Genomic DNA, 18,896 nt, shown 5'->3' with positions numbered 1-18,896 from the left:
GATTTATTAAAATTTAATTTTATTGATAATACATTTTTTTAATTTCTAATAGCAGTGTTTGGTTTTTTAATCAAATCTGTCTACTCTCTTTGAATTATACCTTGTTCTTTGTATTTTGTATTCTAACATCTCATATATTTACTTACATAGTCTATGTGATAAATTCATCACCTGAAGATCTTAGAGTTTTATTTATGTTTATTGTTCCTGCTGACTTAAATGTGGTGCTTATTCCCCATGTGTTTGTAATTGTGGACTGTGAGCTCATGCTGACAAACGTTTAATCAATATATTCCTATGAAATTCCAGAATGGAATTAATTTGCTTCTGTAGGGTGCCCTGGGACACTAATAATCTAGGAAGAATTTAAAATAAATTTTTCAGTTTGAGTTTTTTTTGCTTCATTAATAATATAAATCCATATCCCAAACCAATATGAAGGGATAGTTAATTTTGCTTCAACACTTTTTTCTTCTGTTAAGCTCCTATAAAATGAAACTGATTTATTAATAAATTTAAAATGAAACTGATTCATTAATAAATTTCTTTATTTACTTATATATTTTAAAATTATTAATATAATAACTATTTATTTTTAATAAATTTATTCATTTATTCATGAGAGACACAGAAAGAGAGAGGCAGAGACATAGGCAGAGGGAGAAGCAGGCTCCACGCAGGGAGCCCAATGTGGGACTTGATCCTGGGACCCTGGAATCATGCCCCAAGTCAAAGGCAGATGCCCAATCGCTGAGCCACCCAGGCACCCCAATTTATTGATAAATTTAAAACACTGTGTATAGTATGTCTATCATTTATCTCTCTTTGTCTTTTGTGTGAAAAGATGTCTAGAATCATATTCACTAATTGTTCATACTGGTTATATCTAGATGATGCAATTTTGATTGGTGAGTTTTGTTTTTCTCTGTGTGTTCTTCCCATTTTTTTAAACAGTTTATAATGAATATGAATTTTTGGTATTATCAAAGAAAAACAAACATGTTTTAGGGATGGATGTTATAGTATCACTTATATAAAAATAGAAAGTAATATATTACAAGAGTGGACATAAGAAGGAGGTTTTTTTCACAGAATTTCTGAGATCTATGAATATCACAGGAGAAAGGTTCTTTTTTTTTTTTTTTTACTTTAAGAATGTGGCTACCCAATTATATGTTCAAAGCTGGTAATTTGAATGATTCCTGTTGCAGAACTGTTGTATGGCAATTAGGAAACACTTTTCTGCAATGGCCTAGATATATTGGGATGAAGAATTAATTTAGGATAGACAATCTTCAATTCTAAATAAATGTGTACTACTATACTTTATCAAAAATATTGAAGTTTCTACTATATAATAGTAGTGTACAGTTTTATATATTATTTAAAATAAACACACATTCTGCTATTTCTATTTAATGACATAAGAAACATATGTGTTTTTTTTTTTTTTTTGATACTTTGCTAAGAGAGTGGAAATGCAGCTTGAAATACCTAAATGAGGGGATCCCTGGGTGGCTCAGCGGTTTAGCGCCTGCCTTTGGCCCAGGGTGCGATCCTGGAGTCTCGGGATTGAGTCCCGCATCGGGCTCCTGGCATGGAGCCTGCATCTCCCTCTGCCTGTGTCTCTGCCTCTCTCTCTTTATGTCTATTATGAATAAATAAATAGATAAATCTTTAAAAAAAAGGAAAGAAATACCTAAATGAAAATGACTTTGTTACCCAAATACTGATGCCATATTTATATAAGAACCCTGAACTGGCTTGAAAAAAATATCTTCATCCATCTTGTTTGCCTTTTGCTTAAGTAAAAGTCCTCTCAATATGTCAATCATTAGACAAATCTGAAAAAATCAAACAAAACACTTAAGTCAAGAACTTTTTGTATAGCCCTGGCCTTAGGAAAAATTGCCACATTGAGAATTCATGATGACTGTGTATGGAGTTTTTAAAATAGAGCCTCATGTTATAGAAGGTACAGTAACTCAATATAAAACCCGTGTTTGTCCCAAGATAGAAATAATTGCTGGGGCACCTGGGTAGCTCAGCCACTTAAGCATCCAACTCTTGATTAGATCCCAGGGTCCTGTGATCTAGCCCCAAGCCCGGCTCCCCACTCAGCAGGAAGGTTCCTTGTCTCACTCTCTTTCTGCCCCTCCCGCTGCTCTCACTTGTGCTCTCTCTACCTTTCTCTCTCTCTTATAAATAAATAAATATTTTTAAAAATATATTGTACTTCTCTAAGACTTCATATTGTTGAAAACACAATTAAAATAATGCAATTAGTGGGGATCCCTGGGTGGCGCAGCGGTTTGGCGCCTGCCTTTGGCCCAGGGCGCGATCCTGGAGACCCGGAATCGAATCCCACGTCGGGCTCCCGGTGCATGGAGCCTGCCTGTGTCTCTGCCTCTCTCTCTCTCTGTGTGACTATCATGAATAAATAAATAAATTTAAAAAAAAAGTAAAATAATGCAATTAGTGAATTGCATTCACTTAACAAACCTTTTTTTGCAACCAGTTTTTTTTTTTTAATTGAAGTGTAGTTGACACTTAACAAACTTCTTTGTTGACTGACAGCCATTTGCAAGCTTCTGTTCAAGACTGCAGTAAAGGTACAACTATGAATGTAATCTAATCCTTCTCCCTCAATTTTACCCATGGCAAATCAAAACACCACTCATCCTTAACATTCATTTATACACAGCCTTACTATCCCCTTAGTACAGTTATTTGGAAATTATTATTTTCCTCTTATGCTCATACACTAGAGGTAATATCAGCATTAAATAAGGTCTTATATGTAGTTCCAGCCACTCGAATCAGAAATCTGGTGCTACCCTAAATAGTGCTTTTTCTCCCACTCTCTTTTTTGAAGTTTTTCTTTATGACACTATCTCAAAATGATATATTTATATTACAGCTTTTTAAAAAATTCTCATTTACATTCCAATCCCATTTTCCGAAAATGTGACTTATTTCCAAAATAGATACATGGTAAGTATTTTAGTCTCACCATCTAAATATGTGCAAATCAACATTTAGCTTCGGTGGTATGCTGATGGTGAATAAATTCTTGCAACCCATGTGAGTAGCATGAGAGTTTAGAACAGATTTCTTGAATCCCAACCTCATTACTTACTAGCCTTGTAGCCCCAGGTAAGTTAATTTCTCCGAGAGTTTCTTCACTTGTAAAATGGAGAGAGGAAAAAAAAAAATTCTTCATTTGTCAAATGGGGACAGAAAAAAATTATAAGAGTAATATAAGCATCTGTTTGATTCCCTTTGAACCAAGTATCTATCCCCAGGCTGATCAATCACAAAGCACAATTATAAGAGAATAAGAAATTGCTGAATAACCACCCTGAGGGGTACCTACTTTACCTATAAATGTTTTCAATTATAGAGTCTTTCTTTTCCTGCTTCTGCTAAATGGTGTTTTGTCTCATTTCTTTTCTCTTTCTGCTTTTGAATGACCCAGGCATTACCCTGCTGAGTGAAACATCCTTATCCAGAGCAAAAAGTTATTGTTTCCTCCTCTTGTAAATAGAAATGATTAGTTATTTTCTTCCTTGTTCAGTATTCCAGGAGAATATATCTGGAAATATTAGATATATCTAGAAAACTGTTTATTGTAGGACTCTTTTGTTTTCCACTTTAAACATTTTCAGTTGTGGAGTAGAAAGGAATACATCCTCCATCCAAAAGGCTGCACCTAAAATATATTCTTTGGAAGAAAATTCTTTTTTCCTAATTCCGGCTCTTTGCTGGATTTACACTGACATAGTTATTTAACTCAAAGTAAAATTAGTCCTAAAATAGATGGTGGCGGTAATTCAAACAGAAGTTTCCATATCTATGGTTGAAAAATAAGAGATATAGTTTCTAGAATTGTTGCACTTTTTTAAATCCTGAGGTTCTCAGGTCTTGATGTTGAAGGTGTGCAGGATAGAAATAAGTAATGTAATAATCATTAATCAGAGACTCAAAGCAAATTCCCTTAGTATTTATATGAACTCACATTTTATGGAAATTAAGGCCCTAACCTTAATATTCTATTTTATTTTAGTTTTTAAAGACTTAACTTATTTGTTAGGTAGAGAGAGAGCAGAGAGCCTTATGTGGAACTCGAACCCAGGACCCTGGGACCATGACCTGAGCCGAAGGCAGAGAATCAAACGACTGGGACCCCAATCTTAATATTTTAAATATGTCCATACTGGGGATCCCTAGGTGGCTCAGCGGTTTAGCGCCTGCCTTTGACCCAGGGTGTGATCCTGGAGTCCCAGGATCGAGTCCCACATCGGGCTCCCTATGTGGAGCCTGCTTCTCCCTCTCCATGTGTCTCTGCCTCTCTCTCTCTCATGAATAAATAAATAAAATCTTTTAAAAATAAATAAATAAATATGTCCATACCATATAAAATTCTCATGACTGATTTCACACACTGATGAGTTCAAATAGCTCACATTTAGATTCCTCAGTGCTCTCAGTCCCTACACTTTCAAGCTTCTCTTGGTTCTTCTACATAACATGAGCTGAAGCCAGCAGCTCCCCAATTCCTGCCTCATGAAATCCATTGCTTTTGACATTCTCCATCACCACTGTTCTGCTGCCCTTGGACCTTAGTGCTGCCTGAGCTGCTTTCCAACTCTAATGCCTCTGGCCATGGACACAGGCATGGACCCACCTGCTACCATCAAGCCACTGCCTTCTGCTGCTTATCTCCTTCTTCTTTGGGTAGGAGAGTTCTTTTCACTTTCCATGACCAGCTCATTTTGGTTGATTCTTACAGAGAACTGTTGACTCACTTTCTTTTCTTCCTTTACATCCTAGGCCTCTATTTCTCAGGCCACAAAGGTGCTTTGGGAAGGTTTAAAGAGATGGCCAAGGAAGTATTCCATTGTACCTGTAGGTATTGTTACTACCAATACTGATGCATATTTCAGTCCAACCTATCCTGCAAAACTTCTTGACTCAGGATGCTTTTGTTCCAGGATCTCTGTTTCCTTCTCTATATCTTAGTCCTATATTAAAAAAAAAAAAAATCTGTATCCTAATTATAGGCTAAAAACAAGTTTGTCTTTCTCATGAGATCCTTGAGTCCTATGTCTAGTAAGTGACACCCTTCCCCCAGACCTCAGACAATCTCTCAGACATTCTGTGGCCACATAGAGACAAGTGTTTCCTAGAATAAAAGGCAGATTTTCCAAAGTGTGATGTTCACTAGCCTCCATTCTAACTCTACCAGGCCGAAACAGTTCTAATGCATAGCTATCCATCCATCCATCTAATCTGAAGACTCTATGTGTGTGTAACATGTTATAATACAATTCTTTTTTAATGTGGTAAAATATGCATAATATAAAATTTACCATTTTAACCACTTTCAGTGGCATTAAGTACATTCACAGTTGTACAACCGTCACCATCATCACCATCACACTGTTGTTCCACCACCATCATCCAGAACTTTGTCATCTTCCCATGAAACTCAGTACCCATTATACAGTAACTCCCCAGTCCTCCCTCTCTGCAGCCCCTGGTACCCACCATTCTACATTGTGTCTCCACTAATGTGACCATTCCAGGTATATGTGAAATTATATAGTATTTGTCCCTGTGTCTTGCTTATTTCACTATGTAATATTTTTAAGGTTTATCCATGCTGCAACATATATTGGAATTTCATCTCCTTAAAGACTGAATCACATTCCATTGTACATATATACCACATTTCATTTATCCATTCATCTGTCAGTGGAGATTTGGGTTGTTTCTACCTCTGGCTATTGTGAATAATGCTGCCATGAGCAGCACATGGAAGTACAAATATCTATTCCTTGCCTAGTTTCAACTGAAAAATAAAAGCAAATATATAGTAGATACGCTTAGATCAATTAAAATTAAGCAGATGTGGGGCATTTGTGTCAATTAGGTGCCAGACTCTTGATTTCAGTTCAAGTAATGATCTCAGGGTCAAGATCAAGCTCTATATTTGGCTCCATACTCAGCATGGAGTCTTCTTGTGTTTCTCTCCTTCTGCTCCCACTCATGTGTACTTATGCTCTCTCTTTCTCTCTCTAGAATAAATAAATAAATATTTAAAATAAAATAAAATAAGGCAGATGTTATTCAGTATTTTATGTAAAAATCTATTCTAGCTGGGTTTTAGATTAATGAGTTAAATTATTAATATGGATTCATTCACTTAGATTCATTAGTTATTTATTCAAATCATTGGGAATGCAGCAACAGAAATATGAATAATATTCTTGCACTTAAGATTCTTCTTTTTAAAGATTTTATTTATTTATTTGATAGAGAGATTTGAAGAGTGGAGGGGAGAGGCAGAGAGGGAGAGAGGGAGAAGCAGGCTCTCCTACTCAACCGGGAATGTGATGTGGGACTAGATCCCAGGACCCCAAAATCATGACCTAAGTCAAAGGCAGACACTTAGTTGATGAGCTGCCCAGGTGCCCCTTGCACTTAAGATTCTTAAAGTCCTGTTGGGAAGGCAGACAAGGAAGTGAGTATTCAAAACAATTTGGTAATTATTAAAAGTGGTAATCTACACGGTGTGCTGTGAGAACCCAGAGAAGGTCACTTAAGAGATTCAGGAAGGCTTCCTAGGAAAGAAGATACTGGAACTGGATCTGGTACACAAGTAGGATGGTGTCTCTGAGCCTGGGAGAATGGGGGAGGAAGTTCTGCTGGCTAAGATGAAAAATGCTAAAAAACAAGAAAAGTTGGAAAAGTTGAACCAAGGAATGATTCCGTAAAAATGGCAACAGCACCATGTGAAAATTGAGAAGCAAACAGTGGGGGCTGAGATTAGGAAGTAGACAAACAAGATCATAAAAGGCTTTATTCCTATGTGTGCTAAGGAGTTTGAGTTTTTAATCCTAAAAGCAAGTCTGATGCTGCAGCTAGTTCTCCTAAACTTTAAAATACATTTTGATAAAGAAAATGCTTCTTACATTAGTTTGCATCTAGTCTTATTTCCTGACACATTGGGCATAGCACTGCCACCTACTCAGAAACACATTGTGCCAATACTTAATAACAGTCCGCCCACATGGACTTTGAAAATCAGTATAATTATGAGAGATTATAGGTTTTTCATGTTAGCAATTAATTTGTTCACTGTTTTTATCATTGATAAATGAAGAATGAATACCAGATTACCTAGAAGCACTCTACATTCTAAACAGAAAACAGAATTTTAAATTAACCCGGCTTGAAAATCCTGTTCTGTTCTGAGTCAAATTAGGGTGATTTTGTAAAAGATGGATTAAGTGTTGCACACCTGCAGTCTTACTCTCAGCTCTACCTTCCCAATTAAGGCATGTTTCTTTACATTCAGCATAATCATATGGGGAAATGTTGATGGCCTGACAAAATTAATGGATTTTGTGGTAAAGGTGTTCAATGGTCCGGCTACTTTGTTGGTCCCACTCTGTATAAATTCTAGACCACTACAGTCCGGTGAGACTCCAATGACCCAAATATCCAACCCAAGTTGGAAATGACATAAAAATTTCTCCAGAAAGTAATCGATTATAAGGAGACAGGGGAGAAGGTTTTTAGTTACTAATTACATTTTTCTCTACTAAGCTATCTGGGTTAATGAGCACCCTTCTGAAACCATAGGTATCATTATTGTTACACATTTCTTAACAAAATATTTATCCTTAAACAAAACTATATAAAGAAATATAGCAATGTCACCATGCTACTGAGAAGCCGCTATGGGAAAAAAGACTGCCTGTCTAACACAGAACATTCAGGAGGAGATATTCATCTAATCCTGCTCTTTCTCTAAAGCAATAATCCTCGTTCATATTTCCAAGTAGTCTCTCGTACAGTCTGAAGGGACCCACAATGAAAATGGTAATATCTGAGAACAGTAAACATTTTTTAAAAAATCAATCCATATCTAAAAGGCTGCCGGTATTAGGGTGACTGAATCACAAATATTTTGATGCTTTAGATGAAAAAAATCTTAGAGAATGTAGAAGAAAATCTTTTCCTGAACAACAAAGGTAATGATTCAGTTCTGTAGATAAAAATTAGCATATTGCCATATACAGAGCACATATAGACACTTTCTTTAATATACATTTGGCTTAGAACTTCTCTTTATAACTGTCTATGCTGTAGGATAATTTCTTTCCAGTGTACATTTCTTCGTTAAGAAAAGCTAGGCAGAAAACTACACAGAGAAAATCAGATGCAACAAGTTTCCTAAAGAAATAACTTGTTACCTTAAATGGATTTTTCTCCACACTTTGAGGAAACATTTAATCTCTTTAAAATATGACTGTCATGTGGGACTAGATCCCAGGACCCCAAGATCATCATAATAAAGACCACAAGAACTTAAGAATCAGACTTTTGTCCTATTTACTACAGAATACTCATGGCCTAGAATTAAGCTTGACACAGTAAATGCTCAAAAAATTTCACTGAATGTATAAATAGCACACAAAATTTGAACGAATGGGTTTTATGGTCTATTTGAAGTTCTTTTCTAAAATGTCAATGTTCCCTGGCCAAAGACCACAAGATACACACATGTAGTTGAATGAATTGGATTGACTGCTAATTGTAATGCTTAAAGAATACATCATGGCAAAACGGGGGATATCTTGGTAGGAGGGTATTAAGAAAGACTTCTTTACTGTAAGATCTGGGCTTTGGTTAGATGGCTTTATGACAGATTTAGGGAAGCAGAGCTTTCCTCTGGATCAGGCATTGCCAGGAAGCAGAGATAATTCTATAATTAGGTATCACAATAAGCATCCTATGGAAGGAGGGTGGACCAAAATGAAGCTGAGGTTCTATTTAGTAAAGAAGCAGTGGTCACTCATATTAGCCAAAGTGGGGACTTTTTTGTGGCTTGGGAAATTTTTGTATGTGTTCAGACATAATTATGGAAGGATCTTATGTTTGTCCTGCCACACCATGATCAGTGGGGCCTTCTAGATGTTGATGTTCTGAAAATTGTTTATGTTTAACAAAACACCAGAGGTCAGCTAGGGCTGCCAGGCCAGCTCTTCATGACACCAGGGCATGTGAAGACTATAAGAAATGCCTGGCAAATTCCTAGTTGCCATAGGCCACTTTGGTTTTCTCAAAATTAGTCCCAGATTTGGTCTTTCAATTTTGACTTTCATCCTTAGAGTGTTTTCAATAGCTAACTAAATGTAATAATTTAAAATTACATACCAACCTCAAGCACACTTTGAAGATGATCAACTAAAATTTTGAAACAGGAAGTCTGAAAGGATGAGCACCAAAATTTTGAAAGTGGTTATTTACATAATTTAAAGAAACATAGGAGGATTATAAAATTTTATCTTCTTGTTTTCTAGGGGTTTTCTCTGTGCTCTAATGAAAAGGAGATATATTTTTAAAGCATGTGAAATGCTTTGAATAAGGTATTGAGTGTTCAAAGGGCTCAGAATTATTTTTATTATGAATATTGCCATGACAGTGATTAGTAAACAGAGTGAAATGTTCAGTATATGAGTGATTTTTAGATGAAAAACAGCCAAAACGATCACAAGACCAATTTTCATGGTTCTACTACCTGCAAGACAAGATGTTTCAATGTAACTATAAGAGGGAGGAGCCGCTGATGATCCTAAGTAGTAATGACCGCAAAGAGTTTAGCTGGGAGGCCAGCAGGTTGGTGGGGAAAGGCAAAAGAAAATATCCAGATTTAGAACCCCAGATTAGAACCCCTCAGGCTTTCTGTAGGATTTCACAGACTTTTGTTTCAGACTACATTTTCAGGGCTTGAGTTTCAAGATCCATTTATTCTTAGAGCCTTTTAAAATGGCAACTGGAGTGACTTCAAAGAGCTGAACTTTGTCCTCAAAGGTATGTATGAGAAAAGCAAGACTGCAGGGAAATGAACTTCTAACGGGAATTCCTAAAAATCTACCTCAATATCTGATTAGCAACACGAAGCTTCCAAATTAACTGCTCTGTCCTGCCAATGCAAGCACTGTCAACTCCAAACTAGGAGGCCATTAAAAAAAAGAAAACAAAATTATGTAGAGAAAAAAATCAACTTGGAATGAACAGCTAAAGGTAAATCTGGAACAGTCTGTCGTTCATTTATTGATGCATCAACAATCTACCTAGTGCCCACTATGCACCAGGTGCTGTGCTAAATGCTTGCAATAGAAAGCTGGGGGGAATGTTCTGGTCAGAAAGAACAATGGGTTCGGGGTGGGGTGAAGGGAGGAAAAGACGTCCGTCTATAAACAGACAATTTCATAGGCTCTCTGTATTATTTCCTATCGTTACTATTAGCAAACGATCCTAAATTTAGTGACCTAAAACAAGGCTAATTTATTCTCTAACACTTCTGGAGAACTCTGAAATGGGTGTCCCTGAACTAAACTCAAGCTGTCAGCAGGCTGCATTTCTTCTGGAGGGCCTAGGAGGGAAGTGCCTTTCATTGTCTTTTCCAGTCTCTATGACAGCCCGCATTCCTGGCATGTTACGGTCCCTTGAATCTTTTTCACATCTGAAAAGTCAGACAAATTCTTCCACTTCCCCCTTTCATCTCTTAAAGACTTTTGTGACTACATTGGGCCCACCTGGATAATCCAGATTACTTTCTCCATTTTGAGGTCAGCTAATTAGCACCCTTAATTCCACCTTCAACTTGATTGATTGGCTGTCACCATATAACAGAAGGTATTCACAGGTTCCAGGGATTAGGATGGGGACATCTTCAGTGAGCCATTACTCTGGCTACCACCCTCTCCAGAGGCAAAGTACGAACAATGCGCTTACAGAACAAATCTTCCTCAAATTATTGGGTGTGTTCATTCAGGCCTCCCTATTTTTTTGTTCAAGATGTTGGTGGTAATTCTGAAAATCTGTGGCAGAGGTAGCCAAGTTTAGGCAATCTTTTAAGAAATATTAATATCCTAAAGCTTCTCCTTACACTTTTTAAGGTTCTTTTCCAAAATCCTTCTTTCATTTATGAAGTATTTTTCTAGGTTCAGGAGGAAAACACTCCATATGCTTTCATATTTTGCTCCCATGATCACTTTATTTCGAAAATTATTCATTTCAGACAATCTTTTGGCCACCCTCCTTCCCTACTGCAAACTATAATCTTTAATATATATATGAAATTCCAAACAAAAAAATGAATTTTACCCATAGAGTGGGAGACTTATTTTGCATATTGAATCCATTCCATTAAATGTTTCCCATAGTTTAATTTTGAGCTTCTTTCTCAAGGGCAGGATTGAGTTCTGTGATTATTTTTTTCATTCTTTACCCACAGCACAATGCCAGGCATATACTATATGCTCAGCAATGCTGACTATATAACCCAATTTCCTGGACCATTGAGTACCTAGAGATGTAATTTCAGAATGTAGGATTTTAAGGTTCTTAATTAAAAATGCAGTAGCCTGAGGAATAGTTAAGAAGCAGAAAAGTAATAAACCTGTTATTCTATACCTAGTGTCCCTGCAGGTTGCTTGGAATGCCAATCTTTGTCACAGCATTTTCCTGTGCTTTCTGGAGAGAATGGTGGTGGGGTGGGGGGAGGGGGGGTTGTGGGGTAGTGGAGTGGTTAGGCATCACTCCTAAAGTGTATCATCGACTCCTCTTGTTCTTTGTGATCCACATGCATTCTTGTTTTCCCACACTGGTGAATCAGTGGCTACATGTTCCCATGGAAACCCAGTGTCAAGTATCTCTGCCATTTCTTGGCTGTCACCTGCCCCATTTCCCTGTCTTCCTCTGTTCCAGCCTCTTTAGGTCCAGAAGTGGCGATTTGCATTTCCAGCACACTTTAGCGTGCCACCTGTGCTTGCTGTCTCTCGGCTTGCTTCCTGCTGCCCGATTCTGAAACTGGGCTGCAGGAATGAATCCCAGACCCTCTTTGCTGCCTGGCAGTGGCTTTTCCTATTCTTTTCATCTTTGTATTCAGAATCCACATAAGTCAGACTCTGAATATATTGCGATGCGGGATATCTGACCCCATGCCTCTGTAATCTGTCCACTCCTCATCACCTCTCTATTTTTTTAAGATTTTATTTATTTATTCATGACATACACACACACACACACACAGAGGCAGAGACACAGGCAGAGGGAGAAGCAGGCTCCATGCAGGGAGCCTGACATGGGACTTGATCCGGGTCTCCAGGATCACACCCTGGGCTGAAGGCGGCGCTAAACCGCTGAGCCCCCCGGGCTGCCCACCTCTCTATTATTACCTTGGTCAAAGCCACAGAATTTCTCACTTAGATATATTCCTCTTGTTCTACCCCTGCTTTTCTACAATGTGTTCTCAATTGAGCAGCCAGAGGCATCCTCTCTGTTTAAAACTGTGCAGTGTTGGGGTGCCTGGCTGGCTCCATCAGTAGAGCATGTAACTCTTGATCACCTGGTCATAAGTTCACCAGATGTTGGGTGTAGAGTTTACTTAAAAGAATAAATAAATACACTCTCTAAAAACGACAACAACAAAAAACCCTGCATGGCATCTCATTTTCCCTCAGAGTAAGTCCCTACAGGAATCTACAAGGACCCATCTGACTTGGCCCTGTTACTGTGGTGACCTCTCTTTGAGATGGTCTAAGAGTTCTTAGACATTATGACTACATCTTCCTCCTCTTTATACTGCCAGCATTTTGCTCAACGTCTGGTACCCACTGCACAACAGTGTTTCCTTACATGCTGAATTTTTACACAGATTCCCAGGGAAGAGCTAAAGCCAATGGTCTTCTTCCATCATCCCTTCTCTCAGAGTTGTACACCAGACATTCTGAGCTGAAGACATTCAGGCTTACGGACTATCTTCCAAAGGTGTGCAATAGCCATTGGGGCCCAGCAGGAATCAAGCCCTGAGTCTGGTGACGACCATGCAGATAGGTAACTGCGTCATTTGACTTCACAACGTACTTATTCCTATTTCAGCTGAAATTTGTCTTTCATATGTGGATTCCTTTCAGTTAAGAATCAAATGCTTCTCTTTGACAATACAATATCAATGACTAGTTAACACATTTCAGTCTAAAAAATTAATATACTTTCACTTGGTAGTCAGTTAAGAACATTAATGTAATATCATGTCACATTTCTTATTGTTCCTCAAACTTCAGAAAAACAATAGTTTCTCAGAGCCATTGGCTATACTTGAATTATGTAAAGTCCATAAACACAATGGAATGAAAATTCACATTTTACTAGAAATTATAACAGGGACACTTTTCAGAGATTATTTTCTGAAGCATTTCCTTGAGATTGTATACCATGGAAGATTTATATGATAGCAATTCTCTATAGAGTTTAAAATGTTTATACATATTGATTCAACTATCCTGCATTTTAAGGAGTGTATAAATATTTAAAAATTAAGTTATTTCAGCATCTCAAAAATAAATCCTAAAACTCATTAGTGGTTATTCCCCATTTGCCTTCAATGACCCCAGCCATAAGCAGCCATTAATCTGCTATCCCTCTTGACAGATTTGCCTGTTCTCGATATTTATAAGTAGCACCATGCAATATGTAGTCTTCTGTGACCACCTTCTTTTGCTTACATAATATTTTCAAGATTTATCAATGTTCTACCACGTATCAGTACCTTGTTTTTATTGTTAAATAATATCCCATTGTATGGTATGCCACATTTTGTTGGCACCAGTTGATGGATACTTGGGTTGTTTCTCTATTTTGGTTATTATGGAAAATGTGACTATGAATATTCCTATAAAAGTTTTTTTATGGTATGTTTCCATTAGCTGGCCTGTGTGATCACTCTATGTTTAACCTCTTAAGGGGCTACCACACTGTTTTTCAAAGTGGCTCCCATCAGCAGTGTGCCCGAGTTCCAATTTACCCACAATTTCACCAACACTTATAATTGGCTAGCTCTCTGTATAATCACTCTGGTTGGCGTGAAGTGGCATCTCCTTGTGATTTTCATTTTCCTTTCCTTAATGATTAATAATGTCGAGAATTTTTTCATGTGTTTATTGGTCAGTTGCATATCTTCTTTGGAGAAATGTCTATTCAGATCCTTCACCCCTTGTTTAGCTGAGTGATTTCTTTTATCATGAAGTTTGTAGGAGTTCTGTATATAATTTAGTATAGGACTAGCTACAAATCAGATAAATAATCTGCACACACATTTTTCCATTCTGTATGCTGTCTTTTTCCTTTTTTGATGACGTGTTGTTTGAAGCACAAAAGATTTTAATTTTGACGAAGTCCAATTTATTTTTTATTATTTTGTTATTTGTGCTTTTGGTGTTTGTGCTTTTAGCTAGGAAGGCTGTGCTTACCCCAAGGTCACAAATATTTACTCCTACATATCCATGAATAACGTGTATAGTTTTAGGTTTTACTTTTAGGTCTAGAACCCACTTTAAGTTAATTTTTTGTGTAGGATAGGAGAGGGGAGATGAACTTCATTCTTTTGCATGTGAAAACCCAATTGTCTCAGCAGTTGATGAAGAATAGTTTTCTTCATTAAATTGCTGTGGCACCCATGCAAAAAAGATGAATTACATAAACGTAAGGGACTATTTCTGGGCTCTTCATTCCATCCCACTAATATACATCTATGCTTATGTCACACTGTGCCGCACTCTCTTGATTACTGTAGCTTTGTATTGAGATCGGGTTGTGTGAGTCCTCCAATGTTGTTCTATTTTAATTAAGATTGTCTTGGCTATTCTAGATCCCTTTCATTTCCATATATTTTTCTCCAAACAATTTAAATTCATTTAATACACAACAGATACTATTTTTGAATACCTATCATTCAGTAAAGTGCTCTTAGTAGTTCTTAAGTTTTAGTTAAGTGTACCCGGTTCAACGTCTGTCTTCAGTGGAAAATATAGTGAGTCAGCCCTGTGGGGTTTCCTACTAGAGTTTCCAAGGAGCCAAGATTGATTTTTAGATAACCGATCTATTCCCTATTACTTAAATAAAATGTCTTTTATACCTTATTGTTCCTCACCCACTAAGCTCTTACTTTATCAAGTAGAGAACATGCTTGCCAGACATGCTATGCTTTTTAAAAGCCCAGGTTCTCTTCAAAGATACTCCAGATGAATTCATTATGTCATTTTATTATTTTCCTGTAGTTTGTATTTAGCTAGTCAGCAATTTGCTCAACTTAGTTTCATATCCTATAAAGATTGGGCACTACATGATTCTTTTGTATATTTCTCAGATACATTAAGTCTGAAAAAATTAAAATAATATCTTTTGGTTCTAAAATTATTTCTAGGGGGATCCCTGGGTGGCTCAGCAATTTAGCACCACCTTCGGCCCAGAGCTGGTCCTGGAGACCAGGGATAGAGTCCCACATCGGGCTCCCTGCATGGAGCCTGCTTCTCCTCTGCTTGTGTCTCTGCCTCTCTCTCTGTGTGTGTCTCTTGTGAATAAGTAAATAAAATCTTAAAAACATAAAATAAAATAAAATAAAAATAAAATAAAATAAAATAAAAATTTCTAGAGGAAATGGAAATATAGTTTATAACTGGGGAAATCTAGGACATCCTTGTTCATATAATGAAAATAACTTTACTTCCTTTGATTAGCATGATAATTGTTTATGATCTCTAAATAGTTATAAAGATTGCTGACATTGCTGAAAGTAATAACTACTCTTACTATGCAAATAGATCATTGAAATTCATGGTTCTGGATATTTCAAAAGAATGGAAAATAGAACATACTGTGTATTGATTTTATGTTGGTTCAATTAATTGGAGGCAAAATACTCTCTGGAAAAGACTTATCTAAAAAAAATAAATAAAGCAATTATTTAAAAATAGCCTGTTACTTTTTAAAACATTAATGTGAAAGATGGAATAGCTGTTTACAGGCAAGAGAATATGGTAACTTATTGAAATACATAATCAGACAAGGGCTTTGGTTCTGTCCATTTTCTTTCTTTTTCTTAACACTCTCTGCTGACTCTAAATTTTCCTTGGTTTGTATGAACCTCTAAAGGGGGGTGCTTTTTTCAGGCTCTCTCTCAAAATAAAAAAAGTCCTCCCTTACTTTCAAACAAACAAATATGAACTAACTCCTTAGAGCTGGGCTTCACAAGTTTTAACATTCATATCAGGAACCACATAGTTTTAAGATGGAGATTATACTCAATGTGTGTGGGGCAAAGCCTGAGATTCTGCATTTCTAACAAGTTTACAGTGCTCACTTCGGCAGCACATATATTCTAACAAGCTTACAGGTGGTACCAACATGATAGGTAGCAAGGACTTATAGGGTAAAGGACTTCAAAAGCTTGCCTTCCATGATGAAACCTGCATATCTTGGGAAGACACAAGTTCTAGAATACGTCACCTCTATTAAACAGTTCCTATGTATTCTTCCAGAGATAAATTATGCCTGCAAAATAATATTTATAAAATTTAAACACAAAAAGTAGCTTCCAACAGTATTCTACATCTTTTTTTATTTTAATATATCTTGGAGAATATATGATATCATTTTTTCTTTAAATCTACTTTCTAAATCATTGGTGTTTGTATAAGAAAACTATTAAGTTCATGTATGAATAATGTACTCAGGTAGCCTGCTGTATTTTGTTACTTTTCATAATTTTTTCCAGTTCATTTTCTAGACTTTTTCAGTTGTGTTATATCAACTTAGGATAAAGATAATTTTCAATATTTATACTATATAAATTTGAAACTTAAGGGAGAAGTTTGAATTGAAGACATAGTTTTCAGTGCCATTAATATAGAGATACTATTTAAAACTATGGGACTAGATGAATATATCTTTAATGTACTATCTGATTTATTATATCTATTGTTAATTTTTTTCTCTTAGAAATAACATCAATGAAGAAGGAACATGCTGGTTTTGTTCACCCTTGTGTTTCAGGAGTTTAGAACAGTGCCTAGTGTCAAAAAATATTTCTGAATCTTATTGATCAGGAAAAGGTTATATTGTGAGAGTGGAGAGGAGGGAGAAAGAAATGTTCAAGATATGAGGAGAGATGACTTATGAAGTAATGTTCTGACTAGTTGGGCAATTGACTGAAGAAGTGTCAAATTGCTAGAGAAGGCTAAGAATCTAATATTTGTGATCACAATTATCGTGAGTCCTTTCAGTGTGGTTATTATCTTTTCTCTCGCCACATTCAGATGCAGCACTAGTGGAGCAGAGTCAGCAAAGAGCTTGGCTCAACTAAGGTAGGAGTTTCCAAGTGGTAAAAAAAAAGGTTGGAGATGGGTCCTAAGGGATATCCCAAATGGACATTCCAGAATATACATGTGATTATATAGTCTTAAACTAATTCTTAAAACAATGATTACTGAAAATATTATTTAAAAAGTTGAAGAGAGGACAGTGAGATTAGTAATGATACATGAAATCTAAACTACCTAGAGAACAGTGAAACCTTCTGCCTGAGGGGTTGAGAGACCATGAAAAAATAGTAGGATAAGATGGCAAATTGTTTAAGTGTGGGGTTGGGTGGAGAGGTTGGTATATTTCATGAGTTGGAAAGCCAGAAATTATTGTCTTTCAGTGGAATGGTTAAAAGTGTAATTCTGGGTGTAATGTGATCATTGCAGTGTTGAGGTGAGGTACTGGAAAAGATGTTGGAAAGCAAAGTCAGTGAACTGGAACATTTACCTAGAGCTCAAACTCCAAATAATATATAATTGTTATTAATGCAAATGCTGTGGTGCCCCATGATATTCAACAAAATGGTATAAATCTTATTCCATACAGCTGATCAAACGTGCACTTTGACATTTGGCCAGCTTGCACCCAAAGTACATTGTAATTATAAAGCAGAATGTCAGTGAGTTCCATGTTTGCTGAGTCCCAAGACAAGATTTCCTTTTAGACTCCAGAAGGAAGAAAATTAAACTCATTGTTCTATAGTAGTTAGAGTTTATGTCTAATTAAATTAAGGAACAGATTGAATAGTGTAACATATCTCAAGTTCATATGGCATTGAATATCCTTGGTTGGCAACTGTGTAAATCAACAGGAAATCAGGGCAAGGCAAAAATGAGATGAATATTTAGAAGTGGAAATTAGAGGCAGTACTATTCCTAAAATGCTGTTTACACGGTAATGTCAATAATTGAGATATGATGTTACTGCTATTGCTATACTAACAAAATATAATAGTAATTAGGGCAGCCCAGGTGGCTCAGCGGTTTAGCACAGCCTTCAGCCCAGGGCCTGATCCTGGAGACCTGGGATCGAGTCCCACGGCAGGCTCCCTGCCTGGAGCCTGCTTCTCCCTCTGCCTTGTGTCTCTGCCTTTCTCTCTCTCTCTCCCTCTCTCTGGGTTCTCTCATGAATAAATAAACAAAATCATAAATATATATATATATATATATATATATATATATATATAATAGTAATTAAAACATCTTGAGTTTAGTATGTACCTGCTATAACTTTTATTCATCATCTTTTCCATTTTAAGGAGCTAAACACATAACAAAGACAAACATGTATCTTGAGCTCATTCTTAAATTCCAAAAAATGTAAATAATTACTGTTATGATCATCATGCCCAAAAAACATTCAAATACAGTTTGAGGTAAGTAGCACAAAAATGACTTTGACATTAAGCATCATAACTTATACACAGATGCATATTACATAATTCCCAGGCATTTAAAGTGAGCTAAACCTTCCATATTTTTCCATTTACCATTTTTGGTTGAAAATTTTCATACACGTTCAGACACCAGAAAGAATTGTATAATGAACTCCCATGCATTCATAATCCAAATTTTATAATTGTCAAGATGTACTACATTTCTATTTTTTTATTCCTTGCTTTTTTTTTCTTTTTTTACTGAAGTCTTTTGGAAAAATGCCAAATATCTTATAATTTT

General features: G+C 36.4%; 1 protein-coding gene across 3 annotated transcripts in view; it reads left to right on the top strand.

The window, feature by feature from the left end:
- The window catches only part of UFM1 (ubiquitin fold modifier 1), a 211,572-nt gene that overhangs the window by 58,587 nt on the left and 134,089 nt on the right, over positions 1–18,896 (top strand). The window lies entirely within an intron of this gene.

Source organism: Canis aureus, chromosome 24 (assembly GCF_053574225.1).
Source record: "Canis aureus isolate CA01 chromosome 24, VMU_Caureus_v.1.0, whole genome shotgun sequence".
Classification (NCBI taxonomy): domain Eukaryota; kingdom Metazoa; phylum Chordata; class Mammalia; order Carnivora; family Canidae; genus Canis; species Canis aureus.
The sequence above is the reverse complement of the archived record's forward strand: the minus strand, read 5'-3'. Positions and strand labels throughout refer to the sequence as shown.